The sequence below is a fragment of the Berghia stephanieae genome, chromosome 1, assembly GCF_034508935.2.
Source record: "Berghia stephanieae isolate SIO BIC M18660-M18661 chromosome 1, UCSD_Bste_1.3, whole genome shotgun sequence".
NCBI lineage: Eukaryota > Metazoa > Mollusca > Gastropoda > Nudibranchia > Aeolidiidae > Berghia > Berghia stephanieae.
Window position 1 is genome coordinate 67,398,379 of NC_088360.1, and position 22,500 is coordinate 67,420,878.

The window sequence follows — 22,500 nt, forward strand, 5'->3', positions numbered from 1 at the left end:
TGATGATGATGATGATGATTATGATGATGATGATGATGATGATGATGATTATGATGATGATGATGATGATGATGATGATGATGATGATGATGATGATGATGATGATGATGATGATGAATTCATCCTATATGATGGTGATGAGATGATGATGATGATGATGATGAATTCGTCCTATTTATTGTTTTGCTCTTTTCCAAAACCAGGCTCGTTCTTTCTTAATTCTGACACAAGTAGCTGCCAAGTCATTGACCAGTCGCGTATGGATTTAATGAGTAATATTCGGTTTATCGCGGAGACTGGTCATTCAAAGGTTGGTAAAAAGATAAATGTATGGATACACTAAGGTGAGCACTCTTCATTAAACCAGGCAAAGTGAGAGCAGGTCAAGTTGTTGTGCAGGGTCTAGGTTGCTGGTTACAATCGGGTGATAGTGAAGACAATAATATCACTTTATAGCCTATAATATAATTTTATTACAAGGAATGGAAAGGGGGAGAAGGGAAGAGGTATTTCAGTTCAGTGTTAATAGAAATAGGTTTAGCAGTTTATGCACACTCGCGGTGGATATATAAAAGTCCGCTACCCATAAATATGAATATTATAAAGAAACTGTTATCTCTCTCTCTCTCTCTCTCTCTCTCTCTCTCTCTCTCTCTCTCTCTCTCTCTCTCTCTCTTATCTCAACATATGTGTGAGTATGTGTATTATATGAGTATCTAAGCAGGATGAGAATGTCTTTAAGACTCACAAGTCTGAACTCAGAACATCAAGGGTCCATACTGCAAAGACTTGTCTAAATATTTTTTTCAATGCATAGTTCCATGGGGGATGAGATGTTGTCACTACAAAACAAACCATAAATTAATGATCCCGCCTTAGGATGTACCAAAGCCCCAATTTGTGCTTTGACACCAACTTCCCTTTCAACAAGTTTTATCAAATAAAAGACGCTAACGTAGTTCTGCAGTTGGAATGGAGTGAAAAATTAGGAGTTATTAGAAATTTATATATGTAGTCTAGTAGTAGGAAAATATGTTTTTATTGATGCTATGCGTTTAGCCAAAAAAAATATATATAACATCCCCCAGTCGGATAGACAAAAAAAAAAAGGTGTAACCTTGAACGTTTAGAGTCTGATTGATAGAATTAAGTGAAACTACTCATAAAAATGGTTGGCTAAAACCAATAACAAAGAGCTGAGTGACGTCAATTTCGTTCCATCCATATTGCAATTCAAATCCGCGGCCATTTGACTTAAACAGCGGCTTTGAGGTCAAGTGGTATGACACGGCATATATTATATAGGCCAATTATTTGTTCCTCAGTGAAAGGGGCGAAGCTGAATCTTTAGAAAATGCTCTTTATTCACATAAATATTATCCACTCAAATGAAAACGGAATTAAAGCTGGTGGTAACGGCGTTGTTTTTTTCGAAAAGAAATCATATAAGCCTCGTGTCTTTTCGTACATATTCACTACTACTGTTGATTTTAGACTCTCCGCGAAGCGCTTTGAGCACATTTTGTGGATATCGCGATATTTTAAAGATCATTTATATTGTTTACGCCGGTTTTTTTTTTGGTTTTTTTTTTTTAATGAGAGGGCGTGCAGAGACACGCACTTTACATTTTTGTTTTGTTTTAAACAACCAATCAATCAGTAGATTTTCTAACCAATAGGCTTCAACAGTCATGGTGTCACTTCCCTCGTAATGACGCATGGTAACTTAGTAACTGGCTCTAAACCATCGGAACAATGGCGGACGCCCTTATGAAATATTTCTCCGACGAACATAAATGTATCCAGAGGAGAAAAACATTAAAAATATGATCACGTTTTGACTTTTATACATTCTGATCACATGACATATGAAAAGTTATAGCCAGCATGAAGAATAAGGAGTACCCATTTTCTTTGTTTAGAACCAGGCTGCTCGCCGTTGCTGGGCCACATGACATCAGACTACTGAATCCAATTAAAACATGGGATTTGTGACACACCTTCACACATGCTCGGACAAACATAGCTGGTAGTTATCGTGAATGAAATCGACAGGTTTCTGATTATTGTTTCTGTTTTTATACTGCCAATTGGGTGACTAGTTATCACACGATATTCTCGATCATTATATAAAAGTTTTAAGTTTACACAAAGTTCTCTATGCTGGTTCTATAGATAGTATGCAGATGACGTCACTCAGGCCTTTGTTATTGTTTTTGCCATCCGCGTTTGTGAGTTGTTCTCACTAAACTGTATTAACCAGACTATAAAAGTTCATGGTTACACAGAGTTTGTGTGTTGGTCCGTTATACTTCCGGATGGCAATGTTGTGAACTCCTTGGCCAAGCGCATTCTATCTATTGATCAATCGGTAGAATAACGGGTATTTCACTTAGACACATACCACCGATAGTAAAACCTATGTTGTTCGTAATGTTTACCAATCACTGCCATTGTTTACATTATGGCGACTGTCCGAGAGGCATGGTTATCTAAGTATCTATTGAATAATAATCAACTGGTTTGGGTCAAGCCATACCAGACGAAACAGCTGAAGTCTATCGCCTAACTTATAAATAAAACAAACCTAACGTCAATCAACACTGTATTATTATTTTTTAGCCAGCTATTTTCATGAGAAGTAGTTCTCACTTAATTGTATTAATCTGACTATAAACGTTTAATGTTACACATAGTTTTGTGTGTTGGTACATTATATTCGGCTGGCAGATGTTTTTTAAAACTAAAAACAAAGCATGAATATAATGATTTAAGCTGACGCCACTCTGTTCTTTGTTATTGTATTTAGATCGCCAGTTGACTGATGAGTTCAAACTAAATTATCTCTAACGGACTGTAACCGTAAATGTTTAACATTACATTGTAGCATCTACTTTACTGGAAACAACAAACAATGAAAGCAATGTGTAGTGAATTTTATAAATTTAATGAGTTCTCTCGTGTTTACGTTTTTGTCTGATCTGACGTGTAGAGTAGTCTTGCAGTCAGCAGTATGTGGTAAGTCTTCGTAGTTCGTAGGAAACGGAGATCGCCACAACATCCTGTTTTGCGTGTTGGTAGGGTTGATCAGGCGGTCGTAACCGGTGAGTATTTTACTAACAACACGCATGGCATCAATAGTGGGAAATAGATAACCACGCCTCTTGGACAGTCGTCATAATATAAACACAATGGCAGTGATCGGTTAACAGAGAGAACTGCACAGGTTTTACTATCAATAGTGTGCGTCGAAGAAAAATGTCCACTATTCGACCGCTTGATAAATAGAACCAACACATAAAACTATCATGTATAAACTTCGACGTTTATAATCTGATCAAGAAAATCGTGTGATAACTAGTCACCCATTTGGCGGAATAAAAAACAATAGCAATGATCAGAGAGAGGTCGATTTCATTCACATTATTGTTTATAAAAAAAAAAAAAAAAAAAACAACCATGTTTGTCCGTGTGAAGTGTGTCACAAATTCCATGTTTTGATTGATCTGGTTAATTGGTAACAGTTGCTCCATGTTAAGTAGATAACTTCAATCACATAACTGTTTTGCAATAAGGTCTACTCCAAGAAAGGATTTCAAACTGAGATGCCACCACGTGAAATAATCAAGTGTTGAAAGATTTTCCTAGGTGGTAAGGAGAGGGTTAAGCTTTTACTTTCTATAATATATACATGCAGTATTATCATTATGATTATTTTTTTTAAAATGAGGATTAATCCTTACAGTATGGGGCTAAGAAAAATGCAATACAAACACATGAAATGTTTTATAGACTACACCAACATTCGTTATCATAAATATCATCATACTATCTAATCTCATAAATACTGGTAGAAAAATCATGACAACAAACAGTAGTACAGAAAGATATTTTCTTTTAAAATGATTGCTGCAGAATGTCTCGAGTTATAATCTTTTCTGATATTATTCTGCAAAACTTATGTTTGGAAAGTCATCCATTATTCAACTGATAAGAGAGCAATCAACACAGTAAGAAAAAAAAAATGTATATTAATTTTGTTAAAGGAGCGAGAAGAGAGGGAGGTGGTGGGGATGGTTGGATGGAATGATAAATAAACAAATATAGATAGATAGATAGATATATATATATATAGATAAATAGATAGATAGATAGATTGACTGATTGATTGATTGATTGATTGATTGATTGATTGATTGACTAAGGTAAATACAGACAGATAGATAGAGAGAAAGAGATAGACGGACAAGCAAATGACAGATAGAAAAGAAGAAGAAGAAGAAGAAGAAGAAGAAGAAGAAGAAGAAGAAGAAGAAGAAGAAGAAGAAGAAGAAGAAGAAGAAGAAGAAGAAGAAGAAGAAGAAGAAGAAGAAGAAGAAGAAGAAGAAGAAGAAGAAGAAGAAAGAAGAAAAGAAGAAGAAGAAGAAGAAGAAGAAGAAGAAGAAGAAGAAGAAGAAGAAGAAGAAAGAAGAAGAAGAAGAACAACAACAACAACAACAACAACAAGAATGGGAAGAATAATAATAAGAAAAACAAGAACAAGAAGAAAGAACTGATGGAAAGATGAAGAGAGAGAGAGAGAGAGAGAGAGAGAGAGAGAGAGAGAGAGAGAGAGAGAGAGAGAAGAGAGAGGGAGGGAGAGAGAGAGAGGAGGGAGAGAGAGGGAGGGAGAGAGAGAGAGAGAGAGAGTGAACGAAAGAAAGAAAGAGAGAGAGAGAAGAAAGAGAGAGAGAGAGAGAGAGAGAGAGAGAGAGAGAGAGAGAGAGAGAGAGAGAGGGAGAGGCTCACTGAGCACAATTTAACGAGATGGAAAATTAATTTCAGGACGCTCGTTGGATACGAAACTTTCATGCCTGGAATCACAAATTACACTAAATCAAAACAGATGTCCGCAGTGTGGTCAATGAAACTGACCAAGGTCAATACAATGCTTTAGGGAAGACAACAAATCACCGAGATAGCCATCGTTGCCAGACTAATTAATGCTACGAGGTTTATTAGTATTTTGATTTCTTCTTTTTAATTTTTTCATCCCATTTCCTCCCACCGTCCAAGCTGCATGATCAGAGATGAACTCTCAGGACTCCAGCTATGAGAATTTGCTTATTAATAAGATGAACACATTTTATTTATAACCGTTATTTATTCTTACCAAGACTAATGAGACATGATATGATTTTTCAAAAAGTAGTCATTGAGAGGCATGGGATCAATGCATATGGGATTTATCCTATATTTTTTAAAATAGCGTTTTAACGTACTAAATGTCTGCTACCATAAGATGGAAGGCTGGTCTAACCCTAAGAACTTCCCGCCATATCTAATAGACAAAGGTTTACAATTGCTGTTGGATATAGTCGGATAGAGGGAGCTGGGGGGGGGGGGCGCACAGAAAACAAACAAACAAAACAAACCTCGACTGCATCAGAGACCTACATTGATTCATTTGGATCCCCCAAGGACTTAACTGTTGTCTAAAACTGAAGTAAAATTGAATTTGTCTGATTTAACAATATTTTCATCACCCATTCATACAATTATATCGTGTTTAAGAGAGCTGTAATGGGCTGTAGAGGATGGGGAAGGAAGGGATGAAGGGTTGGAGGAGAACTGGAGGTGTCAAATCACGCGACAATGAAAACAGGAAGTACATGGTCCAAGTGGCACGCGACCCTTGGTCCAATCGTGTCCTGAGGACATGATAAATTGGCCTTTGTTTAACTGGCCATCCGATCTCATGAAGACGAAGCCGATTGTAGCAGCAGATAGTCGTGTCCACGATCCCCCTGGGACATGGACAAGAGGCGGTGATAAGGGATTTAATTAACAGGCGGAAGCTGGTAGACGGCAAACGAAGGCCTGGGAAATGATAAGGTGCCCCGTGGTGATAGCAACAATGCGTTATTTTAACATAGTTGAATGCTTAATAACAGGATGGGGTAAATGGTTAGGACGGAGGAGGGGCGAGGTGGGTGGTAAAAGAGGACGAGGAGTCCATTTGAAGTGCCCAAAATATCGCTAACATGGCAACAATGTGTGAGTAATGAATGGGTGTTGGATACACAACTACAACAACAACAAAAATGGCCTTTCCAGTCATTACGATTTGATTTCAGAGGGCAATATAATGATAGAGACGTGTCAGGTTATTAACGTTATAATCGTTGAGCAAAACACACCCCAAGTTAATTGTTTTCTGAACGAACTTGTGTCATAATTGTGACATAATAGAAATGTCTAAAGTCAATAGAAATCACTATTTTTATTTTAACGTAGATATATCATTTGTTTCAGTGGCACTTTTTAAAGTAGGTAGTCTTAGATTAGACATGCCGACACATTCAAAGCTCTTGGTATCTATACTTATATTCCCCATTTGAAGATGTCTCCTTCGTCCTCTTTATTTCCTGGCGCTGATCTAATCTAAATGTAGTGTATAGGCTCATAAAATAAACACGCGAACATAGAGGAATATAATTTTCAAAAAGTAATCTTAATGTTTATGTTTCTCCATGATATCAAACATTATGAGTCTTGTCGATGCATTGTGTAGATTTCCCACAAATGAAAATTGAGAGCAGTGGGACAAAATTATTGAAATGCTTTGTCAATAAAATTGGAAAAGAGAGAGTCGACTGTGATGTTCACCTTTTCTTAAATTTTAGGAATAAATACTTCAAATAGTTTTAAAATCGCTAGAAACAATTCCTTCATTCCTTTTCCACATGAGAAAACCACTCACCTTAACCATTTTTTTTTAAAAATCGGTAATATTAATATAATATTGACAAAACTAGACTACAACGGGACGTACCCCAGCAGTAATGGCAGAAATAGAATACAAGAGAAGTAATAAATACAAATGGAAGGTAACTCGAGTGCCTTCTCAAAACAAGAAACATGATAAATAAATGAAAGAACATAACGGACTAGGGCCATTTAATGGTCCTCAGATTCAGACTCTCACATTTTTGAGTTGGTTTGTACAATAGAAGGAATGAAGACGGCGCCTTTGTTAATATTAGTTAGACAACTTGTTAGTGATACGTTTTCAGTAAATGATATCAAAGAGAAAATAGAAAGTGTGCGCTTGGCTAAGAAACTCATAACATTGCCATCCAGAAGGATAACGGACCAACACACAAAACTATGTGTAACCTTAAACATTTATAGTCAGGTTAATACAGTTCAGTGGGAATTACTCACAAACATGGATGTCAAAAAACAACAAAGACATGAGTGACGTCAACTTCGCTTTATATAATATAGATAAAACAAAATTAACGTCATTCAGCTTTTTGTTATTGCTTTTAGCCAACCTTTTTAAATTCTATCAATCAGACTATAAACGTTTAAGGTTACACAAAGTTTTGTATGTTGGTACGTTATAATCGAGCTTTTAGAATTGCAAAGCAGGAACGCACAGCATCAATAAGCGTCAAAGGTTACACACAGTTTTGTGTGTTGGTATGTTTAATTTGGTTGGCGGGTGTAGTGAGTATTTTACCTAAACGGAGAGCATCAAGCCGTTTTGACAAGATTTGACTTTCAAGCCACCAATAGGATATGGGACTTGAACAATATTATTGTTTTGTCTGGGAGTCATCACTTTGACTGTCATTCTATATTGTCGCCTGGGGATCTCCGTTTTTGTCCGACATTGTATCCCTCTCTCCATAATATCTACGAACCTTCTTTATTACTGTGACAAAGTTATCATTTTTAGTATAGCATGTGGTCGACTCTCTTCCTAAGGACATTTCGTGCATGCTTCAGCTGAGATAAAAAGACTGTATTTCAGAGAGATATGAAAAGAATTGACCGAATGGTTAAGGTTGAATTACATTTATTCTTTTTAAAAGAGTATCGTTTGTCCACAATGACAAGAACGTAAAACTATTTGAGATTGTAGCCGATGAATCTGGGTGGAAATATGTTAAATGCGACAATGGAATTTCGATATGGATGGCCGTCTTCTGAGGTCAGATGTTTAGAGGAAGGCTCTCAGATTTCGTAAATGGCCGCCGCAAGTGTGCGGCTATGTGGTCAAGTGGTATGACACTCGCTTTCGGATCGGAAGGTCTTGAGTTCGAGCCTCGATCGGCGCATAGTTGAGTCCTTGGAAAAGGATCTTTACTCACATTCTCTCACCGTACTCAGGTGTAAAATGAGTACCTGACCGTTAACAGCGTTGTCTCTGTCCGGAAAAAAATTGTAATACCGCCTGACAGGCGTCATGTTTTGTTCTACATGTTAATGTTACGTGTTGCTGTTGGTCAGGGACCCCCTGTAAAGCGCTTTGATGCATTTTAAAGAAAGTTATGAGACATTCTTAGGGTTCCATGTTTATATTGTCACCTCATATGAAAAGGCATAATCATAAAGAATCCATGGCTGTACACTATCTATCCACCCATCTTTTGTCAAATAAAATTGAAAAACCAGTTTGATCTCTGAGGCATGACCGGAGTAGAATTAATGTTGTGTATATCTATTTCAATTGTAAAGGTAATGACGATAAATTAAATACGAATGGTGGGTGATTCTTGGTTATGAGAAAAGACCCAACAATACCATAAATAGCATATTCTCTTCATTATTCTTTTTATTGATAAAAGGCAAATTCAAGCAGTCACAGGCACCAACGGCAATCGGTAAATCGCAATAATATGCTCGTCATACAATCATTAGACGAGAGCGTCTATAAAAATAGAATGCTTTAAAATTATTCAACTGTCGTTATTATGAATGTAAAATATAGGAGCATCGTGGGTTAATACATACATACACACACACACAATATATATATATATATTATATATATATATATATATATATATATATATATATATATTACTAGTAAAAAGCCCGCAATTTCGCGGGGAAAGAACTATTTTCATTCGATACTGTACTCACCATCATTTAATGAGGGCAGATTGGTAAACAACGTCGTCTGTGTAATTTGGTATATCTTCGGTTGATTTTTCTGTGTGGCCCAACATGAAGTGTAAGCCACTATAGCCTCTGACCCGTGACACAGCAACATACAGTTGTCCGTGTGTGAATACCGGTTGTAGTAAGAAAATCCCCACCTTGCTTAATGTCTGCCCCTGAGACTTGTTAATTGTCATCTTTACTAAGACTTATGACTAGCCCTAATAGAAAAAAAATATCCTCCGATCTCGAGGTAACCCTAATAGAAAAAATGATGACAAATTGAATAAAACAACTCTCGGACTGCTTTGCACTACCTTTCAATACTTAACAAATCAAAATAACGGCCGAAAATCAAAACAATGGTCAAATTAGGAAATTTTAAACTTTCACAAATCTATCAAGGTTTGTTCTAGAGTTTTAAAAATACTTCTATATAATGACAAATTTAATAAATAAATGCCTGACAAAATATCAACGGTGATAATACAAATTTAAAGAATACTGGGGATATAGGAGCTTTCGGAATGTCTCCCCTTTACTTAACTTATGGAAAAACAAACATCCTAGCACCTTTACTAAGACTTATGACTAACCCTAATAGAAAAAAAATCCTTCGATCTCGAGCTAACCCTAATAGTAAAAAAAGAATGAAAATGGCGACTGAAATACCTTCATGTGATCAAGTGAATAATATCACTATGAATGCCACGATTTGCTGAAAAATGCCAACACACACACATGTATACACCACACACAACACACACACACACACACACACAAACATACACGCAATTAGAACATACTACTACATAACAACACTGATCACCGCTAAATCAACAACACAACGGAAGTAATAATAATACTTGATGTCATAAATAGATGACGCAAATTGACAACTTTTTACAGTGTCAAAATTAGTTGATTTTGAGAATCTGGTCTTGTCGTCGGTACATATTTTATGATATCTGTTTGACTCAACGAACTTTCAAACTGACTTTAAATTATAAAGGAAATCAAGTTATCTGTTTATCTATCTGTAAAAAATACATTTCTAATTTTCAAATCTTTCAGTAGAGTTGTGCGACGTATCAATTTTTTTATTGACTCAAATAAGCACAATGTTCTCCACAATGCTATATTTTTTAAAGAAAGGATATATATATATATATATATATATATATATATATATATATATATATATATATATATATATATATATAACACAACACACAACACACCTACACGCATACACACACATACACACACACACACTCATAATATAAACATGAGAGCACATCACAATACACATCAAAACTAATCACCACTACACAACGAAACAACTTTAGTTTGGAGTTTTCTACGAACATTACAATGTCGAATCATCATTGCAACGCCGACTGAAGAAGTGTAAAAAACACAGAAACTAGTCGTCTCGGCCAAAAAAATGTGAGTGAAAATTTACATTATATATATATGTATATAAACTGTGCGTGCATAACTCTATCTAAAGACATTTTTAAAGAATCTCAAAAAAGTTTGTGTACGTTTTCAGATAATATAATCACCTATCTATTAACAGAATTATTTTTAATGCTCTTAGTCCATTAGTTTTTGAGACTTTATCTTTTTAGCAAATGGTAATAATCTAAGATGACAATACACATTTTCCTCCTTTGATTCTAAATGGTTTTGTTTAAGAAAAACACAATTAGATAAACCTAGCTGCTAGGTGCGCACGGGGTCCCGATGGCTCAGTTGGTAGAGCACTCGCTTCTCACTCAAAGGGACCGAGATCGAGCCCAGGTGTAGTCGAGATTTTTTCCTGATCCCCCTGTCTACCCAGTAGTGTGTGTGTATGTGTGTGTGTGTGTGTGTGTGTGTGTGTGTGGAGAGAGAGAGAGAGAGAGAGAGAGAGAGAGAGAGAGCGTGATTGTGGGAGAGAGAGAGAGAGAGAGAGTTTGTGTGTTTGGCTATTTCAAAAAAAAAAAAAGTTAATATCACTGCTTTTTGTTTCGTTTCGCTTTTGCTTTGTTATTCATTTTATATTGTTTTGTTTTGGATTTTGGTTTCTTTGTGTTTTTTTTTTTCTCTCCAGTATTCTTCCCTGATCCATGCCTATTTAGTTCTTTAGTGATAAACATGCCTCTATGATAGCCGTTGTGCTATGCGTTCATGCTATCTCTTCTCCAATCAATAGGGGTCCGAATAACAATGTGGCGTTATCAGCCTCATCAATTTTTAAACAACAAAATGTATGGCAATTTATAAATGCACTGTCAATTCATGCACAAAAACCCAAGTTTTAATTGAGCTCAGATATGAAACTTTGTGAAGTGCATCGGACTCGGATAAAAGTGTCTTTTTATTTGTGATCATGTAATTTATAAACAACCAATGCAATACTAGAATATAATTTATGCATAGATACATTAAAAAGACTGTATTTCATTTTATTATTATGATGATGTTGTTGTTGTTGGTGGTGGTGGTGGTCTTTATGTTTGTTTGCTTTGTTTTTTTGTTGTTTTTTTTGGGGGGGGGGGGGGGTTGTTTTTATTTGTTGTTTTTCTTTTCTTTGTTTTGTTATTTTCTAATGTTTTTTTTCTTTTTGGTTTGTTAGATAGATCCACAGATTAGTGAGAAGGGCTCCTAGTCCGTGGATAGATCTCCTGTTGCACTTATTATATCGATCTGGGCATACTATTTGGTCATGCAGGCATATACGCAAACATACATACATACACGCACACACCACACACACACACACACACACACGTAAATCTCTCTATCTCTCTACGTCTCTCATATATTTACATACACACACAAACACACACACATACATACAGATAGACAGACAGACAGACACATACACATTATACTCATCTATATCTATGCACAATATATGCATCCATCTCTTCTCCCTCTCTCTCTCTCTTTCTTTTCGACTTTCTCTCTCTCTCTCTCTCTCTCTCTCTCTCTCTCTCCCCCACCCCACTTCTTTCATTCTCTCTCTCCCACTTTTTTCTACCTTCCTGCAATTCAATGCCCAGGACACCAATCAAATACAAACACGTACGTTTATACACAATATATAGATTAAAACACGAGACTTCATTCACTCTCATTCATAAAAACGCAATTAATTACAAAATCATAGCAGGGCTGAGTGAGATTATTCATCTGTTAACAACATTGGGTTTGAGAGAGTGGGAGAATGAGATTGAGAGTGAACAAAATTCGACTTAAAAATGCAAAACCTAAATTAGATTTCTAACTGTGGACGGAGTCTATCGACTATAAATGTTTTGAGAAGCATTTTGAAATAACATCTCTCCGTGCCCAAGTAAATAGCGCCACTGAGTTCTCTTACAGCGTCGACCATTTTTTGTCTCTTACTAGATACTAAGACGATTGTAATTATGTTCAAGATTTATTCAGCGCTTGAATTAGGTATAAATCATGTGTTGATTGACTTGTCATCCCCTTCACTGAACGGGCAGTTGTGTTTGTTAATTAATTATAATAATATAGGATGCTGGTCTGCGGTAAGATAAAAGAGATCCTGGAACCCATTCGACAAAGGGGGGGGGGGGGGGGGGGGGGGGGGGTTCGTGATAAAATCTGAACAAAACCAACCGCTGTAACTCACTATGATATGCCACACTTCCTTAAAAGTATATTATAGTAAGTCACGTAACTTATTTTATATTACTTCTACCTTTTTAAAGCAAAGCTTACTTTTTTTTCATGTCCGTTTTTCTTTTCTTATTAAAAATGCCACACACATTAAAATTAAATGATTGTTTACAAACATTATAATAAGCCCACCATCGACTTAAAACTACCACCATACATTCCGTATCAATGACCTCATGTACTTATTACCTACGGTGCCAACTTTGTTATTTGAATGTAGCGTTGTCATTCGCAATAAGTAAGTCAATTGCGTATTTTACTAATGACACAGAAAGCATAATCACCTTGATTTATGCACAACTATTAATGGTGCAATTTTAATAGTCAAGCAATTTTTATTACATCGAACATCTAATAATGCACCAGCTTTCCAAGCATTAAAATAATGATGGTGGCACATATTTCTAAAATAAAACATGAGGGCTTTTATAATTCAGTCAGCGGGAATCCAAAAATGTTTTACAATACAATAGATATTTGAGCATGAATCCAATTATAAATTTGGTTCAAATGTTATGGTCGGAGATAAACAAAACCTCTACCAAACAAACCGAAACGACATTGTGCATTGGTGGAACCATCAAGTTAGCGACACTGCCAGATGCTCTATTCATTTTTTAAATAATAAAATAGATAACAATTTTACACACACACACACACACACACACACACACACACATATATATTATATATATATATATATATATATATATATATATATATATATATAATATATATATATGCAAATTTTCACTCACATTTTATTGGCCGAGACGACTCGTTTCTGTGTTTTTTACACTTCTTCAGTCGGCGTAATCCATTGTAATGTCCGTAGAAAGTTCTTACTCCAAAACTTTCTACGGACATTACAATGGATTACGCCGACTGAAGAAGTGTAAAAAACACAGAAACGAGTCGTCTCGGCCAATAAAATGTGAGTGAAAATTTGCATTATATATTAGCTCTAACCACCATTATCGAGCACTTTGGTACCTACAAGTACCCACCAACACTCTAAAATATATAATATATATATATATATATATATATATATATATATATATATATATATATATTATATATTATATATACATATCTTTGCATAGACGGAACGAAATTAACACTACTCGGCTCTTTGTTATTGCTTTTAGCCAGCCATTTTTATGATTACTTCTCACTTAATTCTATCAATCAGACTATAAATGTTCAATGTTACACCTTGTTTCCAAAGTTGGTACGTATATCCAGCTGGCGGATGTTGATAGTTTTTTGGCTAAACGCACAGCACCATTAACCAGAAAAGGTAAAATTTGTAGAGAGTTTGCGGTTGACGTCATTCAACAGTTATCGTCTTCAGACGGTCATAGACCGTGGCCTTCGTAAAGTTATGGCCTGATACTGACCAAAAAATGACGTCAAAATGCCAGTCTTTTGCTACAAAAGAAAACAAATCGTGAGTTGAATTCAATAGTTCAACCAATGAAATGACTTGTTTCCATGAGCTCTACTAACGACAACTCACTAATGACGTCAAACTGCCAGTCCTTTTGGATTTCAGTATCAGGCTATAACATAACGATGGCTACGCATAGACGCGATCACTTCTCACCAGATTCTCTCTAGACCTTTTTCGGACACATGAGATCCCCACATTTGTAAATATTACCAGATATTATTGAGCGACTGGGTTTGCCATGATATTTGTCTTGAAGGGAGTAACACATTTCTTTCTTTGTGAAGATTATAATATCAATATATAAAAGGAACGATTTTGACACCACTCAGCTCTTTGCTATTGTTTTGAGCCATCCGTTTTTATGAGTAGTTCTCACTAAATTTTATAATAAGACTATAAATGTTTAAGGTTATACATTCGTTTTGTGTTTTGGTACGTTAATAATAATAATAATAATAATAATAATAATAATAATAATAATAATAATAATAATAATAATAATAATAATATATTTTTATTGTTCTCAAAATAAAGGCAATTTGTCATTTGGTTACACATTTATAACAATACAATATCATTGAGTACATATACATATAACATAATAATATATTGGCATAGAATACACCCTCACACATATGCACACTAGTAACATCGTAGTCATCGTTATATCCGGCTGGTGGATGTTATGAGTTTTTAAGCTAAACGCATAGTATCAATATCAGCTCAATCTAGTAAACAAGAGGTGATCAAACATATATTCATGTAAATAAACTGATGTTGTTGATTTTGGTGTAATCTACTCCCAAAATGTTGTGAGCTGAAATTGAGACTAAAAAGATCTTAAAAAGGTGAATGCGTTTATTACATAATTATTATTCTGTCCCTTAGGTGTGTCCAATACAATGAACACTATTCAGGGCAGCGCACACGTGTAAACACCTCTTTTTTTGGGTGTGTGTGTGGGGGGGGGGGGGGGGGGGATGGTCTCAATGGTTTCTTCGAATGAACAAAACACAAAGTCAAACAATTCATTAAAGCAACAAGCCACAATTTCCCGTTTGGACCGTTCTTTGAAGTCATGTCAATCGAGGGACTGATTTTGGTAGATTATGCATTCACTCAATTTTAATATATACATATAAATAAAATACCCACCAGTTCGACGCGCCATAAAAAATGCACATTTTAATTAAGTACATGAGGTCATTGATACGGAATGTATGGTGGTAGTTTTAAGTCGACGGTGGGCTTATTATAATGTTTGTAAACAATCATTTAATTTTAATGTGTGTGGCATTTCTAAGAAAAAAAAAAAAAAAGAAGAAACGGACATGAAAAAAAAAGTAAGCCTTGCTTTAAAAAGGTAGAAGTAATATAAAATAAATTACGTGACTAACTATAATATACTTTTTAAGGAAGTGTGGCATATCATAGTGAGTTACAGCGGTTTTGTTCCGATTTTATCTGGATTCCCCCCCCCCCCCCCCCCCCCCCCCCCCCCCCCCCCCCCCCCCCCCCCCCCCCCCCTTGTCGAATGGGTTCCAGGATCTCTTTTATCTTACCGCAGACCAGCATCCTATATTATTATAATTAATTAACAAACACAACTGCCCGTTCAGTGAAGGGGATGACAAGTCAATCAACACATGATTTATACCTAATTCAAGCGCTGAATAAATCTTGAACATAATTACAATCGTCTTAGTATCTAGTAAGAGACAAAAAATGGGTCGACGCTGTAAGAGAACTCAGTGGCGCTATTTACTTGGGCACGGAGAGATGTTATTTCAAAATGCTTCTCAAAACATTTATAGTCGACGGACTCCGTCCACAGTGAGAAATCGAATTTGGGTTTTGCATTTATAAGTCGAATTTTGTTCACTCTCAATCTCATTCTCCCACTCTCTCAAACCCAATTTTGTTAACAGATGAATAATCTCACTCAGCCCTGCTATGATTTTGTAATTAATTGCGTTTTTATGAATGAGGGTGAATGAAGTCTCGTGTTTTAAATTTAATTTATACATGTGTATAAACGTACGTGTTTGTGTTTGATTGGTGTGCGAGGCATTGAATTGCAGGAAGTTAGAAAAAAGTAGAAGAGAGAGAGAGAGAGAGAGAGAGAGAGAGAGAGAGAGAGAGAGAGAGAGAGAGAGAGAGAGAGTCGAAAAGAAAGAGAGAGGGAGAAGAGATGGGGGGGGGGGGGGGGGGGGGGTTAAGGCATTGCACTGAGACCCGGAAGGTCCCGGGTTCGAGCCCCGCTTCAGGCACTTTCTTTTTTTCCTTGAGCAATATCATTAATTCCCAATTTGCTCACTTGGACATCATGGGTGATTCCTGTTGACATCAGACATCTTGTTTGATGAATTATCTGTATTCCTTCGTGGAATGCCTAGGGGACGATATCTTATGATGTCGTGGCGGAAGGGCATAATTTTTTTTTAACGTTTATAATTTAATTAAGATAATTAGTTTAGAGATATTGATAATATATCACTCAACTGGCGTTTCAAAAACAATATCAAAGAAGTGAGAGACATCAACTCCATTCATTCCAAGTAATTAATCAAATCGACAGCTCTTTGTTATTGTTTCTAGCCAGCCGTAATTGTGATTAGTTCTCACTAAATTGTATCATTCAGACTATAAACATTTAAGGTTACACATAGTTTTGTGTGTTGGTACGTTATATCTGGCTGGTCAAATGTTGTGAGCTTTTTTGCCAATCGCATAGCATCAATAGCACGAATGAAGATGTCACTCTACTCTTAGTTATCATTTTTTTTTAAATAGATGTTGTGCGCTTGGCTAAGATACTCGCAACATTACCATCCGGAAATATAACGGACCATCACACAAAACTCTGTGTAACCTAAACGTTTATAGTCTGGTTAATACAATTTAGTAACGATTACTCATAAATATGGAAGGCAAAAAAAAAAAAAAATAATAATAACAAAAACCTGAGTGACGTCAACTTCGTTCTATCTATACCACTAGCTGGACTCACTATAATCCATCTATATGACTAGAAACGTTTAAATTTACAGATAAAATATAGTTTTATAGTTTTCTCACGCACTATCAATAACGATTTGAAACAACTTCATGACGAAAATACATCACACTGGAAGAGCTATCAAATATCAGGGGAAAAAAAAGAAAGACACAAGACAGATACAATTGGAGAATCTTCACCATAAGAATAAGAGGAAGGGCCGAAGCTTGGAAGTCGGATGACATCGAAAGCGGAAGACTTTAAGTGAAGTGAATAGTCTTGTGTATTGGTACGATTCATATGGTGGATAGATTTGACTAACACGCATTGCATCAATAGATCGCCACAATCGATACATTGTTGATAGTTTATATAAAACAAACAAACAAACCAGACATCGAGTACAAAAAATAATAAGAAGAAAAAATGGACATAAAAAATACACAATTTTATTTCTACGTGTATCTATGATAGAGGAATAGAATAAATAACAAAGAATAGAATATGTCCTTCAATTTCACCCCGAGTCTTTCATTCCAAAAGCTCCAGTAAGCTTTATTTTGTGGGAAAATGCTTTTATTCATAGACACACGTGGTTGTGTATACAGGGCTATTGATCTATTTTCTTTTCACACCAGAGCATGTTTAGACTATGTGAATTGAATGGACGAGGGTGTGACTGGGACCAAGGACTGCTATAACACAACGATCTTTTGGCTGTGCTGGGGATTGATGACTTTTTCCTTTCTTTTCTTTTTTTTTTTTTTAAGACCACTATTGTACATAAAAATCTTTTAAAAAAAATAATAAAATCGAAACGTTGTGCTAAGTCAGGTTTTGCACATAAGTATTATTTTTGGAAACGTCAGCATCTTTGACTTAAACAGCTTATCCATACAAAAACATTCACTGAAAGCTTATTATAGAGAAGTGACGAGGTGAAAAAATATTTGATTCGACTTGGTACCACTGGTACTTTAAACAAAAATATACAGAAAATTGAGGAACTTGTCCGGTACCGTCATAAATTTGACCCCCCCCCCCCGTCCCCCACCTTCCCCATTCCCCACCAAAAAGAAATTAAAATAAAAAATCAAATCAATAATTAATATTAATTTTGAAAGGGTTCGCTATATATAGAAAGAGTTGGCTTGTAGCAAAAGGTGACTAATATATATTGACCTTGAAAGATAACGCAGTGTAAAATCCCACAGTGCGTAACATTTCCTTTGACAAGGACGCGCATAGATTAAATGATGTGAATGGGATGACGAAGACAGCCTCTGCGACCACCATCTTAGACAACTACGTGCCGGAGAGATGAAGACAACAACAACAGCAACAAGGCGATAGTAGTCTTGGCCTCCGAGTGACCCTGATCATCACTGTCCTGCTACTACACATACTACTTACTGTCTACTACTTGCTGTCCGCCTTAATCAACTGCCCGCCTTCCAACTACCGTCCACACTGTCCAGGCACCCACAACAATAATAATAATGCTAATAATAAGACAATGACAACGATAACAACAAGTGTAAGGATAATAGCCGTGACATTCCTCCTGGGGACATGACAAATTACATGACTCATGGCAAATTAGCACCTCTCGTGGACCATCATCTTACCAACCTGAGAAATTTAACATCAATCAGACGTACTATGTAGGTATATTATAATAAGAAACAAATAAAAAGCAGCATTCAAAAGGGGAAAAAAGCAACAATCAAAACACTAAACAGTAAGCCCAAACAAAACTCAAAAAAAAAAAAAAAAAATAAAATAAAAAAAAAAAGAAGAGAAAATAGAGTCAACATTGGAAACAAAAACAAAAGAAGCATTATCATCACCATTTTCACCCTCCTCTTTAACGTAAATAGTAAACCATTTTCGAGACGGCATTTCTCATTTCTTTTACAGCCATTGCACTATTTCGAGTGGCACTTAAGCTAACGATTATTTGCTCTTAATATTTAATGTAAACATAGCCTTCAAGATAAAAACTGAATCATGCATTCACTGTATGTAGTATGTCCTAATGCTTTTGACAAATACATAAGAGAAATGTTCGGTGGAAAACGAGATTGATGAGTGTCTGTCTGTCTGCACATTGCACGTCTGTCCGATTTTCGACCCGTGTGGTATACTTTATAACCCACGTAAGACTCCTTCCGCACTAGGACAAAACTGTCCCAGGACAAATTTGTCCTGTCCCGCTGGAGAAAACTTCTATTCAAAAGGGGTTCCGCACTAGGACAGGACTGTCCCGGGACACACCTGCGCGAATGCATTATTTTTAAATTTTTTTTACAAGATTCAAAAGTTTATTTGTAGGCAATTGTCCATATAATTCTTACAAGAATATAATATTTTCATCAACCAATCAAGTAAATAAAATGAATAATAAAGCAAGGCAAACAATGATAGTAATAATGATAGTAATAATACTACTACTACTAATACTACCACTACTACTACTACTACTACTACTACTACTACTACTACTACTACTACTACTACTACTACTACTACTACTACTACTGCTGCTGCTACTACTTATAATAATAATAATAATAATAATAATAATAATAATAATAATAATAATAATAATAATAATAATAATAATAATAATAATAAAATAATAATAATAATAATAATAATAATAATAATAATAATAATAATAATAATAATAATAATAATAATAATAATAATAATAATAATTATAATGGTGATAATAATAATGCTAAATCTTCTAATTAATAGATTAGTTAGTTAATAGTTTGAATTATAAATTAATAAGTTAAAAAATAAGTCCTTGGTACAACTCTAATAATTCACATTTTATGAATCAACATAAGATACGACAACGATAATGATTTTTTACACTGTACAATGGGATTTGTTTTACATAAGATTTATTAATCATGAAATATTCTTATAGCAAGAGTAAAATTATTGCTGCTGCTACTACTACACAAGATACTACTACAATACTAATACACTACTACTACATACTACATTACTACTACTACTACTACTACTACTACACTACTACTACTATACTACTACTACTACTACTACTACTACTACTACTACTACTACTACTACTACTACTACTACTACTACTACTACTACTACTACTACTACTACTACTACTACTACTACTACTAACTACTACTACACTACTTCTACTATTACACTACTACATCTACAACAACAACAACAACAACAACACTACTACTACTACTACTACTACTACTACTACTACTACTACTACTACTACTACTACTACTACTACTACTACCACCACTACAACTACCACCTCTTCTACCACTACTTACTATACTACTACTACTACTACTACTATACTACTACTACTACTACTACTACTACTACTACTACTACTAGTAATGGATGAAATAGAGGTTGCATATTTCTGTGCTTTACTACGTGGAAAAAAAAAGACAAATTGAAAGAGAAAACAATATTGGGTGCATCCTTTAATGACCCAAAGATTGCTCAAGGGTCAATTCCGTAGACTCTATGGTGATCTCCGATCTTATCTTAACATGACTTTCTTGGAATCACCTCATTTTACCCAGGTGCAAATGAGTACCGGTTGGCTGATGAAAGTAATCTTTGACGGACTAGTATCATTCAAGAGGATAATAGAAAGTCAGCATAGCTCGGTGGTACGGTCTTTGCTTCGTACCCGAAAGGCATCAGTTCGATCACCCGCTGATGCGCTGTGTTGCCTTGAGTAAGTCACCTCGCCTAGCTCAATTTGCGGCGCTGCACTGCGGCTAACGCCTGGGTTATACCTCGCCCTAGCTCAATTTGCCGCGCTGCATTGCGGCTGACGCCCGGGTTATTCCAGTCTTCCCTTGTAATAGACCTTCGAGAAAAATTTCCCCTATGGGATGAAAAAGGGAATTTTATTTTTTTTTAAATTTTAAACTGTTATCTGTCTGCTTAACGCTACAGCAACATGGATAAGTTCCGGATTTATAAGCTTAGGAGGCAAGTAGGCCCATGGTTAGCGCGTTGTACTCTGCACTCAGAGGTTCTGTGTTCGATTCCGCCGAAGCCAATTTGTACTTTCTAGAGCAAGAAAATTTACTCCAATCACTCACTCCATTCAGGTGTAAAAGGGTACCTGTCAAGCTGGGATAGTAATCTGCGATAGACTAGCGTCCTGTTCAAAGGTTTTCAAACAAATACGTTAATTGTCCGCTTCACGCTATTGAAACCGGGATAACTCCTGTACCATTGGCTACAAGGCTCTAAAGGAATTAATTTGTCTTACAATGAGTCCAAGTGGCTGAGAAGGACTTACTTAAAAATATTTTTATTGAAAATTCCCGAAATAAATAACGATAAAGATAATTGCTCCCACAAGGTACCGAATAGATGTGCGACCGGTTTTAGACACGTTACTGCTGTGTCACAAAGTGTGACACTTCTTAAATTATATTTATAAACATACGTTTTTAAATTGCCGAAAATGTTTATGTTGCTATGCCTTCTGTACGTGGTTTCATCACATAGAATTATTTTTTGAATTGTTCTTTCTTTTTTATATTCAGAATTGAAATAAATAAATAAATCATAACTGTGAAATTGAATGTAAGCTTCAGTTTACTATACGAAAAGAGATAAAATGGACGTTTCGGGTTTCCCCTTCATCAACAACACATGATGAATTAAAAACTACAGGCGAATGAGATAATGTGGTAGTGGCGTTGTTAAGATGCGTAAACAAAAACATTGATGGGCAGAAATTGTATCCTACTTTGATAGGAAGCGCGAATTAAAACAGAGCAATAGAAATTTATAAAAGTGCGTACTTAATTATGTCAAAAGAGGGGAGGCGGGTAGGAACTGTGTAATGCAGTATAGAAGACAGTGAACTAAAATAAAGTGTGGACTATTGTTGGAAAATAAATACAATGGAATTGGAAATAAATACAAATTGTAAGGGATGTAGGTATTAATATATTAGTGGCATTAGCAGCAGCAGAAGCAACAGTAGAAATAGTAGTAGTAGTAGTAGTAGTAGTAGTAGTAGTAGTAGTAGTAGTAGTAGTAGTAGTAGTAGTAGTAGTAGTAGTAGTAGTAGTAGCAGTAGTAGTAGGGATGCAGAAAATAAAGACAGGCATTTCAATTTTGACACGGCGCCGCCAAGTCTGGGACTTTTTTGTCCTAGTGCGGAAGTCTGCTATATTTTTCTACTATCACAAACGATATGAACACGGGACTGGGACAGTCCTGTCCCGTTGATTTTGTAGCATTTCACAACGGCTTGGGACACAACGGGACTGTTTTGTCCCGTCCCAATAGGTGCGGAAGATTCCTCTAAATTCTATATGTTACAGATTTGGGACAGGACTGTCCCAGGACAGTCCTGTCCTAG

The 22,500-nt window shown here is 35.7% G+C and overlaps 1 protein-coding gene across 1 annotated transcript in view; it reads right to left on the reverse strand.

The window, feature by feature from the left end:
• LOC144980002 (tetratricopeptide repeat protein 8-like) overlaps positions 1-22,500 on the reverse strand; it is a 51,114-nt gene that overhangs the window by 690 nt on the left and 27,924 nt on the right. The window lies entirely within an intron of this gene.